The sequence below is a fragment of the Acinonyx jubatus genome, chromosome E4 (assembly GCF_027475565.1).
Source record: "Acinonyx jubatus isolate Ajub_Pintada_27869175 chromosome E4, VMU_Ajub_asm_v1.0, whole genome shotgun sequence".
Taxonomy (NCBI): domain Eukaryota; kingdom Metazoa; phylum Chordata; class Mammalia; order Carnivora; family Felidae; genus Acinonyx; species Acinonyx jubatus.
In genome coordinates, this window is record NC_069395.1 from 8,802,553 (window position 1) to 8,826,172 (window position 23,620).

General features: G+C 49.5%; 1 protein-coding gene across 2 annotated transcripts in view; it reads right to left on the reverse strand.

Annotated features, from left to right (window-relative positions):
* Window positions 1-23,620, reverse strand: part of LMX1A (LIM homeobox transcription factor 1 alpha) — a 161,179-nt gene that overhangs the window by 52,022 nt on the left and 85,537 nt on the right. The gene's annotated exons all lie outside the window — the stretch shown is intronic.

A 23,620-nucleotide genomic window follows, 5' to 3' on the forward strand; every position in this document is an offset into this window, starting at 1 on the left:
CGCTTACAACCGTCAGCACAACTATGGGCAGGCCATGCCCCCCACCTTTGCACTCTTTTCCTGGCTGTCGTTAAGGAGTTAGGCCAATTCCTTCCAGCTCCAAAAATCTGCCGGGGATTGCTTCCTACTGCTAACTTGAAACATCTTAATCTTGCCTTATCATTGAGATTTTCCTATGTTTATAACTTCTCCTGCCAACAGCCTGTAGTTGAAGAACAAGGCCTATGGAATATAGCCCACAACCTCTTGCACATGCTGGAGACTCCGTAAGAGTGATCTGACCCATGGATCTAACTTGTTCTCCTAAAACGACCTGTGCAAAGAGCCTCACGTAGGGACTGCCACACGGCGGGTCCCAATAAAAGCCACTTGTTTCTTCGTCCCCCCACCCCAGGCCAGTAACAGTTCAGGGCAGTCTGGGACAGACTAAAATTTACAGCAGATCTATTTCTTCTTCTCTTTTTTTAAAACTGCCTCATGATGACGTAATTGCCTTCATCGACGCCTTTGGCATAAACACAGAGATGATATGCCCTGAAAACATCTCAGGGATTGATGCATTATACCACTCACTTTTGTATCTCCAAAATAAAGTTGTTTTGTTTTTTAAGTACTAGCACAACAGGGAGAAAAGAATCTCTCCCCAAACCGATCTCTCTGTTTGTCCTCACATCCAGCAAGGTCAACGGACACCGACAGTTCAGATGGCGTAGGCGGGGATGGTGGCAGGAAGACGAAATGGCCAGAGGGCATAAAAACTCCAAGACCCCCCCCACCCCCCCGTGAAGACAAGACACAATGGACTCAGAGCACATCCAGGTGGCCGAGGCCACCGTGTTCTGCTAACAGGCCTCGTGCCGGCAGCAACTGAGGAAGCAGAAGTAACTGAAGGGCATTTTTCTATAGACAGGCCGACCACCAAAATGGCTTCAGTGTGGCCAATCCCAACACAAAAGTTCTTTCCCACATTCACTCACTCATTCAGTCTTTCCTTTTTTTTTTCCCATTCATTCCAAAAGTTCATTCAGATATTCATTTACAGTCTACTCTTCTTTTCACTCCCTCATTCAGAAGTACCTACCGTGCACTAACACCATCCACTGTCTGTCTTAACTAGGAGGGGAAGAAACCACCACCCGGGCAGCACTCGTGTGTGTAAACAAGTCTACACGGAGTGTCTGTTAGGTGTGGGTCACCGTTGTCGGCACAAAATTATACAAGGTCCTCAACCCCGTGGAGCACAGCAAACAAGCAAACAAGAATCAAATAATGTCTACCCATAGAGAATTACCTGTGGGAAACAGAAAACACAAACAGTACAAGGCAATGTCCAGTGAACAGAAAACAGAATGGCATAAAGCCATAGTTTGTTGGTAATACAATCAATCGCTTCCCAGCTCTGAAGCCATACTGGTTTATGGCGTGAAGTCTGCATGTTTGTCTTAGAAGCTTCCTGGAAGAAGGGAATCGTTTTGAAGGTAGAGAGGAGGTGAAGGAGGGGTTCCCAAAGAGGCATTGCATATGGATTGGCAAAAGAAAAACGGAGGCCATTCAGATTCTTCGGGTGAAGGAAGCCAAGGCTTGGGGAAGAGAATGAGGCTGCCTCTGGTGAATCCATGACGGAACGGCCTCCCAGGACAGAGGCCAGGCGGTAGCTGATTCCAGCACAGCACAGGAAGGCATGAGCTCGCTGTCTCTCAACCCAGGCCCTGGGTCACCATATCGGCCCCTACGCCCACCCTTGGCCATCAAGAGCACCTTAGAAACACCCATCCCGATATGCCTGCCCTCTGCCTCTCAACTTCCAAGGGGCTGACGTGGCTCCTTTACCCCTGACGACAGCCCAAAACCAGAATTCCAGATGCCAGCAGCCCCGCCTTTTCCTTCTCCACACCAGTCCCTCAAACATTTGCTGTTGCTTCCCTGCCTCCATGCTGGATTGCCATGCAGAAAATCACCCAGTTCATCCCTGGCCCCGAGTCCCGAGTCACTGTTTGCCAACCTGAGCAAACTAATCAATGCTTTTCCAGGACCCGGTCAAAGGCCCTTTGTCCCCAAAGCCCTCCTTCTCCTCCCCTTCCCCTGGAATGAACTGTTAAACAGACCCAAGGCAAACGCTCCCAGGGAGTCAACAAGCACTTGAGAATCTGCGGCCGCAGGTGGTAGCATCTGTGCTTGTCTAACTTCTACCCTGTTAATCTCCTCCCCTTTCTCCGCCCTTCTTAATTTCAGCCCCCGCTCCAAAAATCTCCCCCACGTTGGAGACGGGAGGGTCAGGGTGAGCTCAACAAAGAAAGCCCGCCATGTTGACTCAGGAGTGGCTGGAGTTGTCTGGGCTCAAATGGTCACGGTCAGCGGGGGATTACAGACCAGGAAGAGGGGGGCAGCCCTGTTTCTCTCCCTTCTCTCCACCCAACTCTCCCCCTCCGGGCAAAGACCAGGTCAAGCTCACCTCACCACCTTGACTCTTGTGCCTACCCCTCCCCCCCCCCCACTCACCCCTAGAGCAATTCAAGGAGAAGAGGCACATGCAGTCCACCACCTGTGTGCCAGATGTATACACAGCTGTACAGGCACCAGTGTGGACCCAGCTGCCGACTACACACCTCCCACAAGTTGTTTTCTCTAAGGCTCAGACAAGCAGAGAAAAGGATTTGTTCAGAAGTCCAGGTCGTAATTAAAACACAGCCTGTCTCTTCCCAATGCCCCGGATGGCGTCCCCCACGGTCACTTCCCCCTCTGAATGCTAATGAGACCTCACTCTGGGTTCAGAGCCTGGCCGGCTGGCTGTGCCCTTGGAAAGCTAGACAAGGTTTCCCAAAACGTCCGGCTCTTCTGGGCAGACATAATAACTCCCAACTTTTCCTACCATTACGAACTCTCCTACCCGTGAAAACCCTCCGAATGATTCCTTATCTCCTCTTTGCGTCTAACTCCCTAACCTGTGAAATGGGAACAATGCCCTCCAGCTCACGGAAAAGCCCCCAGTGTAGTGCCCATCCCAGAGACTAAGCCTCGTTCAGCGTTCTTCCCCCGCTGGTGAACGCCCTTGGCATGGAGACACTGGGGAGGTGGCGGTCCGTGGGGCCACCCTGGCCTCGGGGAGCTCCCGGTCTCCAGCAGACAGCAGGCTCTAGACCGAGACCACACTACCGTGTATCCGGGGTATACAGGAGGGCAAGAGCCAGAGTGGCACAGAGGAGAGACCCGCCCCCTTGGCTTAGGGGGGCACAGAATCTTTGGTCTGGCCCTCCCCCTCTGCCCTTTCTCTTCCTCCTGCTGGCACTTTCCCCTGCCCTCTACCGGGCAGGCAAATGGCCTGGCTGCAATCCCATTCTGTGTCCCGCTCGCACCTTTTCTTGGGGAGCCCCAAGCTGGGAGACGGGCAGCCCTCGGCTTTGGTGAGAGAGCCTGTGTGGGCAGATTCTGCTGCTGCCAAGCAGTGAGGAGGACCGGGGGCCCATCGCTTCATCTTTTGCAGCTCCCGTTTGCTCAGATACAAAAGGCAATCATGATGCCGACACGTTGCTGGATCAGTGAGGACCGTGTGAGCACATGGATGTGCAGTGTTTTGCGACCTGTCAGGGATCGCACGAGTTTTAGTCGTTCCTATTCACCCTGCCTCTCCGGCTTTTGCTCACTGGGGATATTTTTTGCCCCAAGGGGGCAACGTATGCTTAGGAGTTTCCGGAGTCCTGTCCTGGGAGAGTGCTTCTTCCTTAGCAGCGTGAGCTGCCCTGATGTGGGCACGACTTCGTCTCTTAAGAGTGCGGTGCGGCCCGGGGGGTGGGGGGGGTGAACCCAGGGGGCTCACTGCTCACAGTGCTGCGGGCCAGAGCACAGGCCTGGGACTGTCCCACTGCCGCGGGCCAGGACCCGGGAGAGAAGCCCAACCCAGCTCCCGCCTCCCTGCCCTGTGCTGGCTGCCTGTGATGACAGTGGAGAAGAGGAGAGGTGGGTGATGGGAACAGTGAGACCAGGCCTCGAGGGTTCTTCCTCTACCAACGGGCCTCAGGAAAGCCACTGTCCTTCCCCTTTCTTGGCTGCAGAGGGGCATGTCTATTCCTCGTGTCTCCTCGTGAGGAGGCCACACCTGGCCACCAACACAGCCCTCTCTCCAGAAGGTGTTCCCGGTCTCCAGAAGGTGTTCTGGCATGACACGGCCATGCTCTGGTAATTCTCCAAACAAAATATTTTCCAGAACCATATCGGTCACATCCACAGGTTTATATAGATGTGATATATGTGCATATATTACATACATTATCAATGTGTGCATAAACTAAGGCCAAAAGAGATTGTGGAGGGACTCACAAACGCATACCTGTGTGCACACCCCAGCTAAAACCAACAGCTCACTTGAATGCTCTCCTTCTATCTTTCTACATTTTTACATACAGATTTCTAAAAAGGACTTCTAGAATATATTTCTAGAAAAGATTTTGTGTGAAGAAAACAATTTGCCCCCAAGGCATGTCTGAAAGCCATTAGGGCTGGGTCATTTCTTAATTCATTCCCATTTTTCTAATTCATGGTTTTTTGTTTGTTTTGTTTTGTTTTGTTTTGTTTACAGGGTTGGGAATCCCTACTCAGCAGCTCAGGAGACAAGGGCATTTCAAAAGCCCATATGAAGGCGTGACACCTGAGAATGTCCTCGAGAACAAGTCTAAGGCCACCAGGAAAGAGGCACAGGATGTATATTTCAGCCTCCAAGTTATTTTACTTCAACAGGAGAGAAGCCCAATGAAGAGACAAAAGAGGGAATGAGTCTTTCTCCGATACTCGCTGGGTGCCAGCAACCGCCATATTCCTTCTATCTAGCACCTCGATGAACTTGTGAGGCACTCTAGTTCTAGAGGAGGTAGAACAAGTTTGTGAACTCAAAGGCTGTCTCACCATGTTTCAGTTCAGCCTCGTTCATGATGCTTCTCTTCCCCAGGAGAGAGACTCTGAGGTGTGTGATTCATAGGCTCCTTCTCCCATTTTTCTCTGATAACCTCTCTAGCACTGTTTTCACAGGAGAAATAAATAAAAAGATCAGGCAGCTGAGATGGCTAGGTCACGGGACCCATGACTGGGACCTGAGATGCTGCCAGGGGATGTAGAAGAAAGGCAGGGGTTAGGCACCAAGTTGATTCCTTCAGGCCACTCAGCCCTTGGGCCCCAAAGTACCTGAAGGGATCCCTGAAAGGGGTCTGTCCTCCACAGATTTAGGTTAAGAACAAGCAATGTCTGGGAGACCCTCTCTGACCCAACACCAGCATGCAAGGTCTACGCTGATTCCAAGATGAGATCATTCCTGCTAGAACCCCATTTGCTAGGGAACCTGGTGGGGGCGGGGGGGGTCGCTATTTTCAGGGTATAGACAAAACTGTAGGCCAATGGGGTTGGACCCAGGAAGACCCAAGGAAGCCCAGCCACAGACTGCGTTGTGGAAACAGGGTAAGGAGGCAAAATGATGTAACCAAATAAACTTAGGTCCAAGTCCCTACTTCACCACTTATTAGCCGTGTGATCTTGGCCAGGCGATGGTGGCATTGGTTTTTTTTTGTTTTGTTTTGTTTTTTACTATCTAATAAAGTGGGAATAATAAAAGCACCTGTCTCACAGAGTCCCAAGCAGAATGAATTGAACGAATGCACTGAGACTGCTTAGCATAGTGCTTGACACTATAGTAAATCCTCAATAAAATGGTAACTATTACAATGGTGTAATGATGATGATGGAGAAAAAGAATGGAATATGGATAGGAGAGAGAAATCCGTTTTTTTTTTTTTAAAAAAAAATGAGGAATCACAGTGTTAGAGACCAGGAGAATCAGGATCAGAGAAAGGAGTGTGGAGAGAGAAGGATTAGAGCAAATAGTTCAGGACCAAGGCCGCGAACAATGCAAGAATGTCAGAGGATCGGCAGCCTCGGGGTCAGCCCTGTGGAGCCAGGGACTGAGTTCCTACCTGCTGAAGGGGCCTCGGGCCAGGGTTTGCACGCAGCCTGTCCACACGGGATTTGTCTGGATTCACCTAACAGCCCTGGCATGTGGTTAGATGAAATGCCTTCTTGCTCTATCAAGGTAAAAAACAGGAGGCTGACTGAGGCTTCATTTTCTTCCCAGTATACCTGACTTTTTCACCCATGAATACCCATGGCTTCCTCCAATCTCTCTCACCCATCCCCCCTGCCCACTGCTCCATCATCCTCTAGACCCCAGACACTAGATGCTGTGTCGTCCCCACATCAACCCTGAGGCTGATGATACAACTTCCCACGTACAGCAATACCGTGAAATATGGCAGCCTCATGCAAACCGAGAGCTATCCCTGGCCCTGAGGTCCATGAGGAGTGAGCAAGAATACAAGGAGAAGCCCCCATTATGACACTCCAGAAGGTTCCTCAACAAAGGGTGTGTTTGGAAAGACTGAGATCTTCATTAGCCTTGACCCAGAGGTCTGCACACCTCACAGGGAGCTTCTCAAAGCTTCCACACCATAGACAATCCAGTGGAAGGATGGCAGAGAAAATAAATATACGGAAAACCCCCGGTTCTCACTAGAGGCCAACTGGTTGTGTACTTCTTTGGCGACATAAGAAAGCAGAGCTGCTTTTCACCTTGGACAGCTGGCAACTACCGACCATGCTGCTTTTCCACGGGCACTACCAAATCTAGTTTTAATCAGGTACGCGAACCTTCGGCTGAGAAAGCAGGAGAGGGTCTTTGCGTGGCTCCTGAACAAGAAGGCCGTCATCTGTGCGTCACTGTTTCCACCCTCTCCACCAGGGGGCAGCATAGCAGCACTCATTAAGTGCCATGTTGACTTGGTAACTGAGGTCATCCAGGCACAGAGACAGGGATTGGCCATAAGCCAAAACTGTCTGTCGGGGAAATCTGCTGCTGGGAGTCTGGGAGACCATGTGGCTAAACTGAAGGAGAAGTGGTGAGAGAAGAGAATTCAAAAGTACTGGGAAGCAAAAGCATGGCTTGTGGCCTTAGAAGTAGTGACAGAAGCAACCTTGTCGGCTGGCTCAAGGTCTCTGTCCTTGAGGCTGAGCCAACACCACCACAATGAGCAACTGAGCCTGTGGTCCTGGGGCGGTGGGAAAGTCTGCGAGGACAATAGAAGTGGCAGAATCTTCTATAGGAGACAGTCTCAAGGCTCTGCAGTGGGGCGAAAATGGAAAACAATAAGTGGCGGGCAGAGCCAATCAGAGTCTCTGTCTCCTTGGGGCTCCTGGGGAGCAGTGAGGAGGACCATACAATGGGATGAGAACCACTAAGTACGACGTCTGCACGTCCTGGAGGCGCTGGGCTCACCGAGAAGCACAGGGTAACATACGTGGCTCATCGCCTATCGAAAATACTGCTGGCAATGGGCAGCTTCCATCGCGAAATGGTGGCCTAAGTACTTTCCTGGTCCTTACAAAGCGTCCACTCCAGAGTCAGGAAGACCAAATGATCACGGCATGGCGTCTGAAGTCTGATAGACCCTGGATTCAAATCCTGGTTCTGCCTTTGAGAATTTGAGTGAGTTATAGACTCTCTTGGGGCCTCCGCTTCCTTATCTATAAACGAGATCATAACTATCTTACAAGATGCTCTGGAAATTAAACAAGACAACGTATTTGAGGTATCGGACAATACTAGCCGCTCTCAATAAGTAGAAACTGTGACCTCCCCTTATTGAAAGCAAATTCACCAAATCTGCCCATGCAAATATCTGGATAAGATCATTTATTTCAAGACAGCTGACTGAGCCAAAAATAGAACTTCATGTGTATCTCAAGGCTTTGTTCTTTGTTAGCATGACAAAGTAAACCAAAATTTAACCAGTCTTTCATATGCTATTGGAGAATGGACCAACAGACAAATACGAAAGGGCAAATACTCGAGAGGAAACTGTGAATTTCATTCAGGCAACTATGGCTATGGTCAACCCTAACTCAAGGTAAATATTGACATCAGCCAACCAGTGTTGACCAACACCCACTTTCATTGCCTAACACCCAGCATATGTTCGGGAAGTCGGCAGCTCCGTGTTTAACCAACCACAGCGAACAGTTGCTATTTAATTAATGCTGACATTATCTCGCAAATATTTGGGACAGACCCTTGCCCCGTTATCATTTTAGCTCTCAGATGACTGCTTCTTCCTGAGGCTGCTGATCACTCTGTGGACCCGCATTGAGACATCCTTATTTTTGCCTTGCTCCCCTAACTGTGAAATCCTCCCCCCAAAAGATCAGCCAAGCCCTCCCTCACTTTATAAATGGAAAGCAACCAACGCCAAGGAAGGATCAATGACCTACCACAAATCACAGAGAAAGCTGAGATTACTGAGAAAACCATCCAGAGCTTGAGGCTTGGTCAGTGATGAAGAAATAGAAGAGGTTACGTATGGCCCAACTAGGGATGGAAATGTGTTCCTCCAGCCCTTAAGCAGTACCCTAACCCGCTGAACGTGTGGAAAACGTGTGTGAGGCAGTGGTCTGCTGCTTAGGAGCTCTTTCTTTTCCTTCCCCTCTTCTTTACCAAACCCTGGAATGCAGTCTACGAGTCAGACCATGAAGCAAAAGACTGTGGTAGAAGCACGGATTCCAATAATCCAAGCCAAGGTGGCACAACTCATATTACAGACTTTCCATATTGTCACACAGGCATGCAAAAATGGCAACAAACAGAAAACAGACCTACAGAAAATATACGTTTCCCTTTTAGGGAGTTAAAGGTTCGGTTTCCTTGGAAATGGTCCGTTCTCCTTTCCCTTCATCCTCATCAGCCTCCTGGGACGCCCTTAAACACACGCAGGAAGCAACAGAGCAGAGGGAATGGGGTATTTTTAGCTGATAGTCCGGGCACAGATTCCTATTGTTCCACAATGTTTGGCTTGTCTGGATGGCACGTGGCCAATACAATGTATACTCTTACAAAGACCGTGTGCTTCCTGGGCTCTATGAGAGAGCGAGCGAGCGAGCGAGAGAAAAGTATGAAGGACAAGGGCATTATTGATGATGTTTTGACGGGAAAGATTCTGAGATCCCAGCAGGGGGCAACACGGAGCTCTCTATGGATTCCGTTCGCTTTTGTCACCATCACTTTTCATTATTACCGCTGTGTTATACATCCAAAAAAAAAAAAAAAAAAGACATCCTGTCACAACCCAAGAGCTCCTTACTGAATCAACGGAGTCCAATGTTGAATACTCCAGTATTCTGAAGACCAATGATGATGTCCCTCAATCATCCTCTAGCACAAGACAGCGTTCAAAACATTGACAGTTGTTACTGTGCTCTTTCTTCTCACGTTCAACACCTGTTCTCAGGGATCATCCCGTCTTCCAGGGCCGACAGGAAAAGACACACGTTGACTAACAATCGGAAGAAAACATGCCCCACCATGGCACAGAAGCCACAAAGAGCTGCCATGTGGGACTTTCCCTTTCCATATCAGGGACGGAAATTATCTCTGGATAGTCTAAAGCTCCAGAATGCCTTCGGTTCACAGATCTCAAAGCATGTGCGATCTTGTGTGACATCTCAGCTCTGACAGAAGTGAGAAGAAGGGAGTTGGGTTTTATTATCCTCCTCACAGAGAAGGTAAACTGGCAAACATCATGCTGTGTATACTCCCCAAACCCAGCAGGGGTGGAGGCTCGAGTAAAAAAAAGTCAGGTGTCCTGAACTTCCAATACAACCTCTTTGTCATTAAATTGTGTTGCCTTCCCCTTCCTGTTAGGGCCGGGGTGTACCGAGAGCCCCAGAAAGGTTTGTGATGTCTGACCCAGCGGAAGTGAGACTGTTCTGATCTCTTATTCGTATTTTTACCCTTCTCAACTCTCCCCATCCATTTCAAGTCTCTCGCCATCCATTGAAAACCAGAAGACACCCCAACCAATTAGGACGGCTACTATCAAAACGAACAAAAAAATGAAACAAAAAAAATAAAATAAACAACAAAAAAACAACAGAAAATAACAAGTTTGGCAAAAATGTAGAGAGACTGGAACGCTTACACACTGTTGGCTATAGAAAACAGTATGGGAGTTCCTCAACAATTTAAAAATAGAATTACCGTATCATCCAGCAAATCAACTTCTAGGTATATACCCCAAAGAATTGAAGGTAAGTACTCAAAGGGATGTCTGTATACTCACGTTCACAGCTGCATTACTGACAACAGCCAAAAAATAAAGGAAAGTCCAGTGCCCATCAACAGATGACTGGATAAATGTAATGTGGCATCTACACTGGAATATGTTGGAATGGAACATTATTCAGTCTCAAAAAGGAAGGAAATTCTGGCTCATGCTACACCACAATAAAAATAAGCCTCTTATAAAAGGGCAAATACCATAGGATTCCACTTGTAGGAGGTAACTTGAAAAGTCAAATTCCTGGAGACAGAAAGTAGAACGGTGTTTGCCAAGGGTTGGGAGAAGAAGGGAACTGGGAGCTGTTAATTAGTGGGTAGAGTTTCAGTTTTGCAGCATAAAAAGTTCTGTGGACACATGGTGGTCAATAATGTGAATGTACTTAATGCCACTGAAATGTGCCCTTAAAAATGGTTAAGAAGGCGGGGTCCCTGGGTGGCTCAATCAATTGAGTGTCCAGCTTCCATTCAGGTCATGATCTCATGATTCATGAGTTCGAGCCCCACGTCGGGCTCTGTGCTGACAGCTCAGAGCCTGGAGCCTGCTTCCGATTCTGTGTCTGTCTCTCTGTCTCTTTCTCTCTCTGCCCCTCCCCTGCTCACTCTCTGTATCTCTCTCAAAAATAAACATTAAAAAAAAATTTTTTTTAAATGGTCAAGACAGCGAGGTGCCTGGGTGGCTCATTCAGTCAAGCGTTCAACTCGTGATTTCAGCTAAGGTCATGATCCCAGGGTCATGGGATCAAGTACCGTGTCGAGCTCCATGCTGAGCGTGGAGCCTGCTTAAGATTCTCTCTCTCTTTCCCTCTGCCCCTCTCCCCTGCTCATGCTCTCTCTCTCTCTAAAAATTAAAAAAAAAATGGTTAAGATGGTAAATTTTCATATGTTTTTTACTACATTCTTAAAAAATAAAAAAATCAGTTAGAAAAACTTCTTAAACTGAAAGAAACAATGACCTTCCGTGTTCTGCCTCCTATAACCAAAATTTAGGCGGCTGGGCTCCCAGTTGAAAATCTCACCTGCCAGATTCCCTTGCAGCTAAGAGTGGCCAGAGGGGGGCAGCACATGGGATTCCACTAAGGGTAGGGACAGGAGCAGGAAGTTTGGGATAAAATGACACAGACTCGGCCGGTACATACATTTTGTTGCTCTTTACCTTTTCCCTTCTTTCTACCAGGAATTAAAATGTAACACCTGGAGGTGAAACAGCCATCTCCGTATTAAGAAAGTGAAAGTCACCTGTTAAGGATGCATCGCAGAAGGAGAAAAGCCTGAATCCTTGAAAACCTTCTTGAGCGGTTGCACTTGGCCTTTTTGACTTCTCATAGGTGCGAAAAATGAAAGTCTTTAACTATTTAACGCGCTGTAGTCAGGATGCAGTTATATGAAGGACTTTCCCTTGCCATCAAGGTCTAGTGCCTCCTGTACTCCTACCCGGGGCAACTTCTCCATCCAGGATCTAGACTTCAGTCAGCACTTACCGCTTACTCAAAAGCAACATCATTTATTCTTCCTCTTATAAATTTTTTTACATGACTTTTCCTTATTTCTCCCATGCGGAGAAAAAAAAAAATACTTCTTTTTGATCCCACTTTCCATTTATTTGATAGCCTTTGTAAAAAAATCCAAAAAGAAATCACTTCTGTTTTCTATCTCCAGTTCCTCTCCTGGTCTCCTTTAAGGCCAATGGAGTCAGGCACTTGCCCAACTCCTTCCTGCAAAACTTTCTCAGAAAGGCCACTCATGACCTCCATGTCGCTCAGTCCCCATCAGCCTGCGCCCATCAGCAGCATCTGACATCGTGACCACTGGATTTCCAGGATCCCTCGCTCTCCTGGTTTTCCTCCTTTCTCACTAGTCACCCCTCCTTGGTCTCCTCTCCCTCACCTTGAAGCGTTTCATGTTCTCTAGTCTCTCTACTCTTGGAGAGCTTATCCAGTCTCAATACTTGAAATACCATGTATGTGCTAAGTGACTTTGAAGTTTCTATCTCTTCAGGAGATCCCAGATCTCCTTCCCAAATCTAACTTGCATATCCAACTACCTACTCAATATCTTCACTTGGCTGTCTAATCAAAATCTCAAACTTAATAAAACCAAGATAGAGTTCTTGATCTTCACTCCCTGACACCTCGTGCTGGTTCAGATCTGCTCCAATCAATCACAATCTCCCCTTTTCTGTTGATGGATGGCACCCCTACCTTTCTTGTTGCTCCCAGCAGACATCTCAGAATCATAACCGTCAACAAGACATTTCTGCTCCATCCTCAAAATAGAACCAGAATCTGATCACGTCTTGGGAGCACCTGGGCGGCTCCATTGGTTAAGCGTCCAACTCTTGATTTCAGCACAGGTCATGATCTCATGGTCTGGTTCGTGAGATCGAGCCCCACATCGGGCTCTGCATGGACAGTGTGGAGCCTACCTGGGATTCCCTCTTTCCTTTCTCTCTCTGCCCCTCCCCTGCTCACATTCTCTCTCAAAATAAATAAATTAACATTTGTTAAAAAATCTGGTCGTTTCTCATTATCTCCACTGCTTCTGCTGTGGGCCATGCTCCCACCATATCTTTCCGGGATCACCTTAACAGCCTCCCAATGGACCACCGGCTTCCTCTTGCCACCTGCAAAATTCGTCTTCCATACAGCTTCAGTGCAGGGTGATCTAAGAACTACATTAGATTGTGTCACTCATCTGTCAAAACTTACTCCCATTTTACAGATGAGAAAACAGAGGCTCGTGAAGGTCTAAGTAGTGCGTTCAACTTTACACAGCTAGTAACTGGGAAAGCCAGGATTCAGATCAAGTCTGTCTGTGCCCAAACCCACCAAAGATCCACTATATCACTGCCTAAGCTAACTCTGAGGGCTGTCCTAATCGAATGGTAGGCGAGTACTGTTTTTTGCAAATTAAAAGTTCTATATGACTACAAGGCAATACCACCACGATTGTCAACCCAAGCTCCTGGTAAGTTAGAACAGGACGACTGAATTTATCAACTATATTGAAATATTTTACCTAGGAAGCAAAGGCCAGAAATTGCCCACCACTTATTATTTTTTTAATGTTTGTTTATTTTTGAGAGAGAGAGAGAGAGAGAGAGAGAGAGAGAGAGAGCGCGCGCGCATGGGTGGGGGAGGTTCAGAGAGAGAGAGAGGCACAGGATCCGAAGCAGGTTCCAGGCTCCAAGCTGTCAGCGCAGAGCCCGGCGCAGGGCTCGAACCCACAAACTGTGAGATCATGACCTGAGCCGAAGTCGGACGCTTCACTGACTGAGCCACCCCACCCACCACCACTTCTTAAGGAGAGCCGAGGCTCTGAAATCAGTGTCCCAGGCTGGCTCTAAACCAGGAGAGCATCAACCTTGGAATTTGCGTGCAAACAAGCAAATGGGAGCTGGGTAGAAGTGGAAAATGCTGGAGGAATGAGGGCAAGCCAGCAGACACCCCCACCTCAACCACAACATTCATGTGCAAGCCTAGGATAGAATTTTCATCTTGGATGCCTTTCATATGCCTCTGCTCCCCACATCCAGCTCCACTCAGGGGATTAGAGAGCAGGGACAGACCTGAGGAGCTAGAGAACCACAAAAATCTCTGTGAAACAGGATTCCTGGTTTGGAATCACAGTGACGAGTTATGTGTACAGATGTGAGTGTGTGCCCCCCCACCCGAGGACACATGCACGCCCCCATGCACACGCCCCCATGCACACACACACGCACCCTTAGGTTGGAGATGAAGTTTGGTTTCATCGCACACTACAGCCAGAAGTTAAAAAAAATAATCGTAATTTGCAACAACCTCTCCCCACCATGGGAATGGGGAATAAATGATGACAGACCAGGGTGTCCCCAAGCCAGTGTCTTGAAGACAGCATGAGCTTTTAGGAACGTCTGTTCCGCCCAGGAAGGTGAGCTCTCCGATCTATAAGGCGGGACCAGCGGAAGAATGATCTCACCCTGCTTCTCGGAGACCTCCAGGTGCCCAGTTACACTTTTAAGAGCAATTGGGAAGTTAAAGACCTGTTCCTTTTCACCAGATCTAAGAGAAATGTCTGCCTTCGTCCCTGGGTGTCAGGCAGATTACTTACAACTAGGCACAAAGGCAGGGGCTGGTTGTTATCTTTTGGCAAAGGAGCTTTCGTGAAGCTACCTCTCAAGAGGCTTGCAGACCCTGCCCCCGTCCGCCAGGAAGAAGAGACTTCTCCGGCAAAGGCACTGAAACCTGAGTGGCTCTCTGAGCCCTGCACGCTCCGTCACCGTGAAGAACCACATGCACCGGCATCAATCTCCATCCAACCTCACCAAGAGAGCCACGCTGAAAGACAGCGCGGTAACTGTTACCCTCCCTGAAACGTACCGCTATCTCGGCTACAGTCAGGCACCGAATTCCTTCCAGAATAGGTCAGTACTTCCATGAAGAAAAATGTTCTCTGCACCCCCCCCCAAAATTGCAGTCATGAGACAGACAAAATGAAGGTAGACACAGGCCACACTGCATTTTCACCAACTAGCAAGCAACTTAAAGGTCATGACCAACTAACTTGGGGGGAAAGGTTATGAATTTTGCAGCATCCCTCACAAAGAGGCAGAGGGTCCTTATAACTAGCACATAATGGAAAGAAAGCAGGGAAACCCGGATTATAGATCGTTTAAGGAACGGGTTTTATTCATACAGAACCAGTGACAATCATTTGTTAAGTGACTACTATTCTACCCGCCACTATCGAGGCTCAGTTCCAGGTGCTAGGAATGTGACAGTGACTATCCCAGGCGAAATCCCAGCTCCTGGAGTTTCCCCCTGATGGAAAACAAACGGCACCAAATAAAATGTCAGATGAGTGCGAGGAGTAAAAATGCAGGTGTAAAAGAGGATGGGAAGGGCTAGGGGTGGGGACTTGTAACTTTCACTGAGCAAAGAACTGAAGGGGCCGGTAAGGAGTGAGCCTTGCCACCGGGTGTTGGAATAGCATTCCAGGTAGAAAGAACAGCAGGTGCAGAGGCCCTGGGGTAAGAAGCACAGCTAGCATGCTGGGAAACAGCACAGAGGCCAGTGCAGCTGGGCAGAGGGGGCAAAGGGAAAAGTGGTAAGGGCTGCAATTGGGGAAGTCATGGGGGAGAGGCCAGATCGACCAGAGAAGTCCTTGCACATGATAGCGGGGACTTTGGCTTTTCCTCTAGAAGCCAGTGGACGGTGTTTGCAGACAAGTGACATGCTGCATGAGGGGTTTTTTGGCTTTTATATGGAGGTAGAATGAACAGTACATATTTCAAAGGGAACAATTCAGGGGTATTCAATATACCCGCAATGTTGTACAACCACCACCTCTCTGGTTCTGAATGGTTGTTATCTTTTGGTTCTGAAACATTTCCATCACTCCAAGATAAAACCCCTACACATTAAGCAGTTTCTTCTCCATTCTCCCCAGCCCCCCCAACCCCGCAAATGTGGGTAAACACCAACCTGTTTTCAGTGTCTGCCGATACACTTATCCTGGGTATCACACGTAAATGAAATCATCATACTAGGAGATCTCTCGTGTCTGGCTTCTTTTACTTAGCATAATGTTTTTTTTAAGTTTATTTATTTTTAGAGAGACGGAGAGCACGTGAGAGGGAAAGGGGCAGAGACGGGGGGAGAGAGAATCCCAAGCAGGCTCCACCCTGTCAGTGCTGAGCCTGACACAGGAGTTGAACTCCCAGACTGTGAGATCATGACCTGAGCTGCAATCAAGAGTCAGATGCTTAACCGACTGGGCCACCCAGGTGCCCCAGCATCATGTTTTCTAGACCACCCACATTGTGGCAAGCATCAATACTCCATTCCTTTTTGTGGCTGAGTAATACCCCACTGCATGGATATACCACATTTTATTTATCCATTCATCTACTAATGGATGGTTGGGCTGTATCTGCCCTTTGGCTATTGGCAATGGTGCCACTACGAACATGTGTGTCCATGAACTTATCAGTTCCTGTTTCCAATCCCTTTGGGTATATTCCTAGGGTGAAGTTGTAATGGGATTGCTATCACTGCTGGGTTGAGAGCTACCTGTGGGGAGAAAAAGGGCAGGATAAAAGCCAGTTAGGAAGTTACTGAAACACTCCAGGTAAGACAGAGAGTGAGAAGTGACCAGGGAGAGAGGAGAACAAACAGGAACACAGAAGGGAAGCCAAGGGAAGCCAAGGGAAGCGACGTTTGATGCTTGATGAAATCCAACAAACAAGATCCAGCAAGATGAGGACAGAGCCCTGCCCATTAGCCTCGGCCGTGCAGACGTACACAAGGGTGGATGGCTGGAAAAGCCATGGTAAAGTGGAAGGACGTGGGTGGAGACACAAGAGTAAACAGCTCTTCCTAAGAGTTTTGTGAAAAGCACAGGCCGATGCAATGCTAGGCAGAGGGGGTTAGCAGGTCAAAGGACTGCTTTAACGGGAGTAATTCTGGAATGGGTGCGGATACAAACGATGTGGTGGGAGAGGAATCGTTAGGACGCAGGTGAGATGTGGGCAGAAGTGCTGGGGGTTGGAGCGACCCAACAAGAACATGAGCGGGGAGCCCACGGCATCCGGGGCACTCGCGGAGCAGTCCTGGGCCTTAATCATGGGCAGGATAAGCCTCCCCGACGCGGTAGGGAAAATTCTCAGGAAGGTGTACAGGAAGGAGCCTATGTCTGGACCACTGTGGATTATCTGATCTAGTGATGAGAAGCCACACTCAAGTCAAGACATCGCAAAACCACAGCACTGATATTCGATCCAAATAATTTTCCTTTGCCTCCCATTTATCCTTCTTGTGATGTTCCTGGGCTACCATCATTGAGTAGCAGAGCGGCTGGTTCGGGAGCGAGCAGAGTTACTGGTTGAGCTCTGCCCCTTGCACAACATGCAAAAATACTGAGGCCTTGGGTATGGTGCTGAGAGAGGTGGTTAGTGTCTTGGTAGGAAGGCTAGTAAATGTTCCCACATGTGCCACCAGGTACAGATAGGAAGCAAGTTGGAAGGTATGTGAAAACGTCTTTTTATAATATCATTTAAGGGGCGATGACACTGCAGTGGAGACAGCATGGTAAGGCCTGAATTCAAGACCCTAATCTATTGTTTATTAGCCGTGGGACCTCAGCCACCCTAATTAACCCCTGTGAGCCTGAAAAATGGGGTAATACCCACATCAACCAGTCATCAACAGCAAGTGAGGGGATATCTCTAAAAGTAGTTTGTAAAACAGTCCATGGTTACCCACACAACCTGGCTTTGCTTGTCTCGACACGCTTCACATTTTTACGAGTTTCTGCACGCGCCTGCAAAGACCATATAACAGGCAACAGTAATCCCCATAAGAAGAGCTGTACTGTCTATGTACTAGACCCAGAGTCAAGGAACAGGACAGAGAGAAATCCCAACAGCTTGAGCATGTGCCTTCTTCAAGGGTCTGGGCTCATTACCTCATCTTCGGCTAAGCCACCAGAGGCTCACCAAGAGCTACCCAGAGGTCACAATTTCCTGTTTCATCATTTATTCCATTATCTCGCTAAGCACACTTCAGCCCTTTGGAGGGCTCAAGACAACAGAGGCCAAGATACCGAGTCTAGACTCCTTACTGGGGGATTGCCTCCAGAGGGCTTTAGCTATCCCAGTGCTGAGAGCAGGTCTACTTGGAAGTATCCTGCTGAGCACCAGTTCCTAAAAGGCCTGTTGTATACAGCTCTGAATTTCCATCCCCACACTAGAAACTACCAGCTCAGAGTTCAGCAAATTAATGGGACAGATGCGGGAACTGCCCCTGTGCCCATGTACCTCAGGATTTCAGCCCCACGAGAGACATCCCCTGGTCTAGGTCAGTACTGTCCAACAGAACTTCTGCAAATGACCTATATGTGTGCTGTCCAATACGGTAACCATGCACCAAGTTTACTTACTCCTGGAGAAAGAGTGTTAAGATGCTGGAAGGCGAGACCAAAGTGGGAAAGTGAACACCCTGGTGCATTCTTTTTTTTTTTTTTTTAATTTTTTTTAATGTTTATTTTTGAGAGAGACAGAGGCAGAATGCGAGTGGGTTAGGGGCAGAGAGAGAGGGAGACACAGAATCCAAAGCAGGCTCCAGGCTCTGAGCTGTCAGCACAGAGCCCCACGCGGGGCTGGAACTCACAAGCTGCGAGATCATGACCTGAGCCGAAGTCGGACGCTCAACCGACTGAGCCACCCAGGCGCCCCGACCCTGGTGCATTCTTAATAGATGGTCTCATCCTGTGCCCCAACTACCTGGCATGACATCTGTCCTCTTAGCCAACCCACGTCTTCCCCAGCCTTCAAGGGTCAGCGCAAACCTTACACCCTGCTCTAAGATCACCTATGCCCACCCAGCACTCTCTGTGGCTCGTGTGGGTTCACCAACCACAAGGGCTGCAGACATTCATAGGACACTCGGGAGATTTCCTGTTGGCACCATCAAGGAGGTATTTTCCAAAGAAATGAGGACTTTCATGAGAACGTCACACAATAAGCAGAATCACAACAGGCTGAGTTACAGAGTCAGATGTGCCAAATGGAGACTCTAGAAGGATAAGGTTTTGGAGAACAACAACAACAAAAAAACACCCAAGGTGAGTTACACAGGCAGAAAGTAAACCAGTTTGACTGCTGCCTGCTTTGCACAAAGAAATACCAAGAGATAAAACAGGAAATGTGTGTTTTCTGCCAGATGTGAGGCTGTTTTGAGCCGGATAGAGAGGGCCTTGAATGCTAAGCTGAGTTTGACCTCTATTTCATAGGAAATGGGGAGTCTTGGTGCATTTTTGAGCAGAGGGGTAACTTGAGGAAAGCGGGACTACAGGAGGATTGGAGCTAGGGCCCACACATAGGATAGACATACAAGAACCCTAGAGAGGCATGGGCCACTGTATCTCGTATCCCATGGCCTTGAGTCCCCAGGGGTAACTTCTCCCCTCCCACCACCTTCAAGCATCCCAATGACCATTGCCTTTTATGACAGTGGGGGATCACCACACCATACCAACGGCCACTTACACCTTGCGAGAAGAAGCCCGGACTTGATTGGTCAGCCACAGGCCCCATTCCAGGGATGAGTCACAAGTTCTCTAAGCCAGGCAGAATGATCTCTTTCCCATTTGCCAGTGACTACCCTGAGGGGTGGGCATGTGGCCCAGTTACGGTCAAAGAAATACAAGGAGAAGTCTACTAGGGAGTCCTGAGAAAGACTTTCCTCTGCATAAGCAGCAAGCAACAAAGAAAGCTCTGATCCCAGCCCTTTCCTTCTCACTTTGGACCCCGTCGCATGAGGACGGGAAACTATCTTGCAGGCACTGGCTGACGAGCTGGTCGATGAGGCCAGCACACGAGAGACAGTGGGAATCTGGAGAGAGACGGGATCCCTGATGGCATTGTTGAACTGCCAAACCAACCCGGTAACTCATACCCCCCATTTCCGGTCAAGCGAAGATCACTCTCCTATTGGCTTAAGCGCCGGTTCGTTCGGTGTTGTGTTACTTGCAGCCCAATGGGAACTAAGACATCAAACTCACCTGGGATTTGGTCACTGGACTGCTCTATGATCCCTACTGCTATGGCCGATCGAAGCATGTGGATTCTGCAGGACATCTCTCAGTAGAAGGCATGTGTACCAAGAGAACAAGAACTAGGCAGTGGCCACAAGGCCAGAGGCTGCTGGGCCCCATCAGACAAGGAAGGGAACCACACCTTACCCTGTTGCCAGGCAGGTAGCAACATCTGGCAGGAAGAGGATGTGGCAAGCCGGAGAGAGGGCTCAGGGCCCCAGCTGACCCATCAATGACCGCTTAGTTCACCGAGTGGCTCACGCTCCAAACTGAGTGGAAAGATCCCGCCCACAAGCTAGGCCCAGGGCGTGACAAGCTGGGCGCATTCCCTGCCAGATCTTCACTGCCTATCATGCTTTACGGACACAAAAACAAATTCCACCATATGTTAAAGTTAATTGCAAACATTTGCTGCTGAAGAGAGCTCCATTTTTCAAGAGCCCACAGAGATCTGGTTACACTGGTGGCTGAAGCATCAACCAGCCTCCATCACTCTTTGGAAGTAGCAATCAAATGGTGGATGGACACTTACCCAGTGCCCTCTCCCCTCCCATCCCGTCTGTCCCCCACCTCCACCGGGCTCAAACAAGTGCACACCCCAGGTCCAAGACTCTACAGCCCCTCCATGAACACAGGCTGAAAGCCACTGTCGGGAAGCTGGAAGGACCAGTGGTGGGAGCTGCGAGAGATGATGGGAAGGGGCAGAAGGACGGGGACGGACGAAGAAGTCCGCTGGCTGTGTTCCATTGTCCAGTGAGTGCTGAAATGGGAGGCAGGGAGAACCCCAGAAGCCTCCAGGAGGCCCAGAGCAGTCAGGCTGGTTTGCTAAGGGTCTGCATGGGGCCTGTGAGCAATCGTTATTGATGGTGTGGTTTAGGAAGAGGCCAGGGAGGGTAAATTTGGGGCCGACAGGCCCTCAGCCGAGAATGCAGCCAAGGAAGTCCCCAAACAGCATGGCTGACTGGGAAGAAAGCAAGACTCAGATCTTCCTTGAACACTCTTCCATGGGCCATGGAGAGGCGTTCGTAAGCACATCCCCGGCAGCACCAAGAGGAAAGGGAGGACTTTCCGCGGCTCAGCCCATGCATTGCACCCACATTCCAATTGGTCCCAAGCGAAGCATTTTGTGGCTTGGATTTGCACCAACACAGCTGGAGACACGAGCTGGGAGGAGCCGCAGCCCTAAGTGCTCCGGCCCAGGTGAGAGCACCACTGAGGGTGTGTCCGGAGCAGTTCTTTGCACTTGCCATTTAGGCAAGTTCAAGTGTGCTGTGTCTGGCTGACAGAGAATTCTTTCTGAGCGAGCTCTTAATGCAGCCATGGTGAGGCCATCACGATCACCGAGTGGCCTCTCATGCCCAGGGACTCATTCCCAGGCCTTTCTAGAGGGTGAGTATGATGAGTGGCCTACAGAGGGGAGCCCACCTGGCCAGCTTCACAGGTAACGTAACACCACCCAGGGGGCACCTCCTAAGAGAACGGTCCCAAGACACTCAAGTATGCGTATACACATTAACCCGGCAGATGCAAATATACGATCAACTCGAAGGGAAGAAATCTGTCAAGACAGTCAAGTCAACCGACCAGGGATCCCTTGGACCCTGTCCACGGAGGCAGACTTCACCTTCCTGTCTGGGTGCCTGTACGAGGAGTACTTAGCCAAGCTCCCTACGTCCCTGGTTTGTCTCTTTTGATATGAATGGTGCTTCACTGAACATGCTGAAGCAGTTCGTTATATACTGTTTTATTTGTAATAAACAAATATTTATTAAGTGCCCACTGTACTGAGTCACCCATGCTATGAGTATCGCAGAAATATACATTGTCCCTTGCGAAGAGAAGTCTGCCATCTAGTTTGAGGTTCAGAGCATGTACGCGAGAAAAGCTAAGTGGCTCTACGGGAGTGAAGAGTTCCCGATGAGGGTGCAACAGGGCACTGAGTGCCGACCAAAAGTGCGGCACCACTGGGAGAGCACACGGGGTCACGGAGACACACGCCAAGGGAGCACCAAATGAAGACAAAAGACAACAAACACCAGCATCATCATGCTCACTTACCTGCCCGAGGCCCCCCTCGAGGTGCGACTGCCGCTGATTCTTCATGACCACCCAAGGCAGACACGATGGTAATTCTCATTTTACAGATTAGGCAGTTGGGACCAGAGAGGCTAAATGACCATATAACGTCATCCGAGCTTGACGGGTCCTGGGCAATGCACACCGGCCCAGTTCCTGGAAGGACCTTTTTTCTCTTCTCTACCTTTCGGTCCAATGATGCCCCCCTCCCCCTGGCCAGCCTCCATTCCTGTCCTCAGCACCCCTGCACACACATGCATTTGCACTTGCAACTTGATGTTCTAAGAGCAGTTTCACACATCTCCTTTGGTTTATGTCACGACATTTATAAACACTGGTTTATACTGGTCTCCCTCACTATGCTGTGTCCCTAGAGACACAACACTCGTTTTTGTATCGCCAGCTACCTTGCGTACAGTAGGTGCAGAATCACTCTTGGTCAGGCTGAATTAAACTGAAGTACGCTCAAGTAATTTGGAGGGTCAGGTTGGGGGACGGAGAACATTCAGGGCTTATTTGCTGATTCTAAGAACCGGGGAAGAGCCAAACCGCCCTTAGCCAGTCTACCTTCCCAGGGCTGGACTCCAGGGGTGAGTATTTACTGCGGACACCAGAAGTGGCAGCGGGACTGATGGATGGCCACCACCCTCATAAAGACCTGTGGGATGTAGTCTCCAGCCACAGCCCCAGGGCTGCTAAGGCCCTGGAAACTTTATGGCATTGTTACCATGGCGGTCACGGATGTAACGCGCCATGGAGGCAAAAAAATGAAATTCCCCTAGAGGTGAAACATCGGTGGGAACTCATTCACAGGCAGGAGTGAGTGACTTCACCTCTCCGAGCCTCAGTTTCCCCATGTGTAACGCGGGGATGCCAATGCCTCGTGAGGTTGTTGGAAGGATTAAATACAGTAATCTACGGGAAGCTCAGGGCCTGGAGCATACAGGCCCTGGATGAAAACACGGCCAGGCTGACGTCTGAAATTGCCAAGGCAGAGCTACAGAACTCATGGCTCCCAACTCCACGTGGCCGGACGGCCCTGAGTCCACGAGGGAGCCTCTACCAGGCAAGTCATTTGCTTCTGGGACCCTGCAGTCATTGGGTTGGCTTTCTTCGTTAATACACTAATGGCAGTTATTCATTAGCAAGTGTGAATAAAACCCCAGACAAGCAGCCAGCTGGGCTTTGCTAGAGAGCCCGGGGCAACCGCTCATTAGTGTTTGTGAGGGACGCCCCAATAAAAACACCCAAGGACGTCACACTAAACCCGAGGAGGGACGGAAGTCAACTGGGTCCCAGGTGACTTCCAGTCACCTCACAAACACCCCGGCCGGGCCCCCCTCACCCCGGCCGGGCCCCCCTCCACCACCCTCTGTATCTTCCCCCTGCCTCCGGTCCAGCCCCTCAGCCAAACCCCCTCCTTTCCTTTCTAGAATAAATCCAGATGCAAACACCAAGCTGGGTAAGAAGATGGTCCGTGTTGCAGCTGAGCCAAACATTCTCGGGATGGGGAGTGGGGTGGGGGTAGGGAAAGGAGCAGGGATGAGAAAGTGCAGCATCCAGGGAAGACAACTGGGAGAACTGTGCTCCCCTCCCCCTGGCTTCTAGAACATTCACAGTGCAGGACTGTGTGTGTGTCTTCCTCCCTGCGAGTCTGAACGCTAGCCAACTCCGAGGAGGAGAACAGACCGGGGCTAAGCAGGAGATAACCACACTGCGTTGGGAACATCCCTGAGGTTTCACAAAGGGGAGCCCGGCCGGAGGGACGCCCTCATCAGAGGCTGGGGGTGAAGCGGGGAGGGGCACAAGAGATGTCGGGAAGGGCAG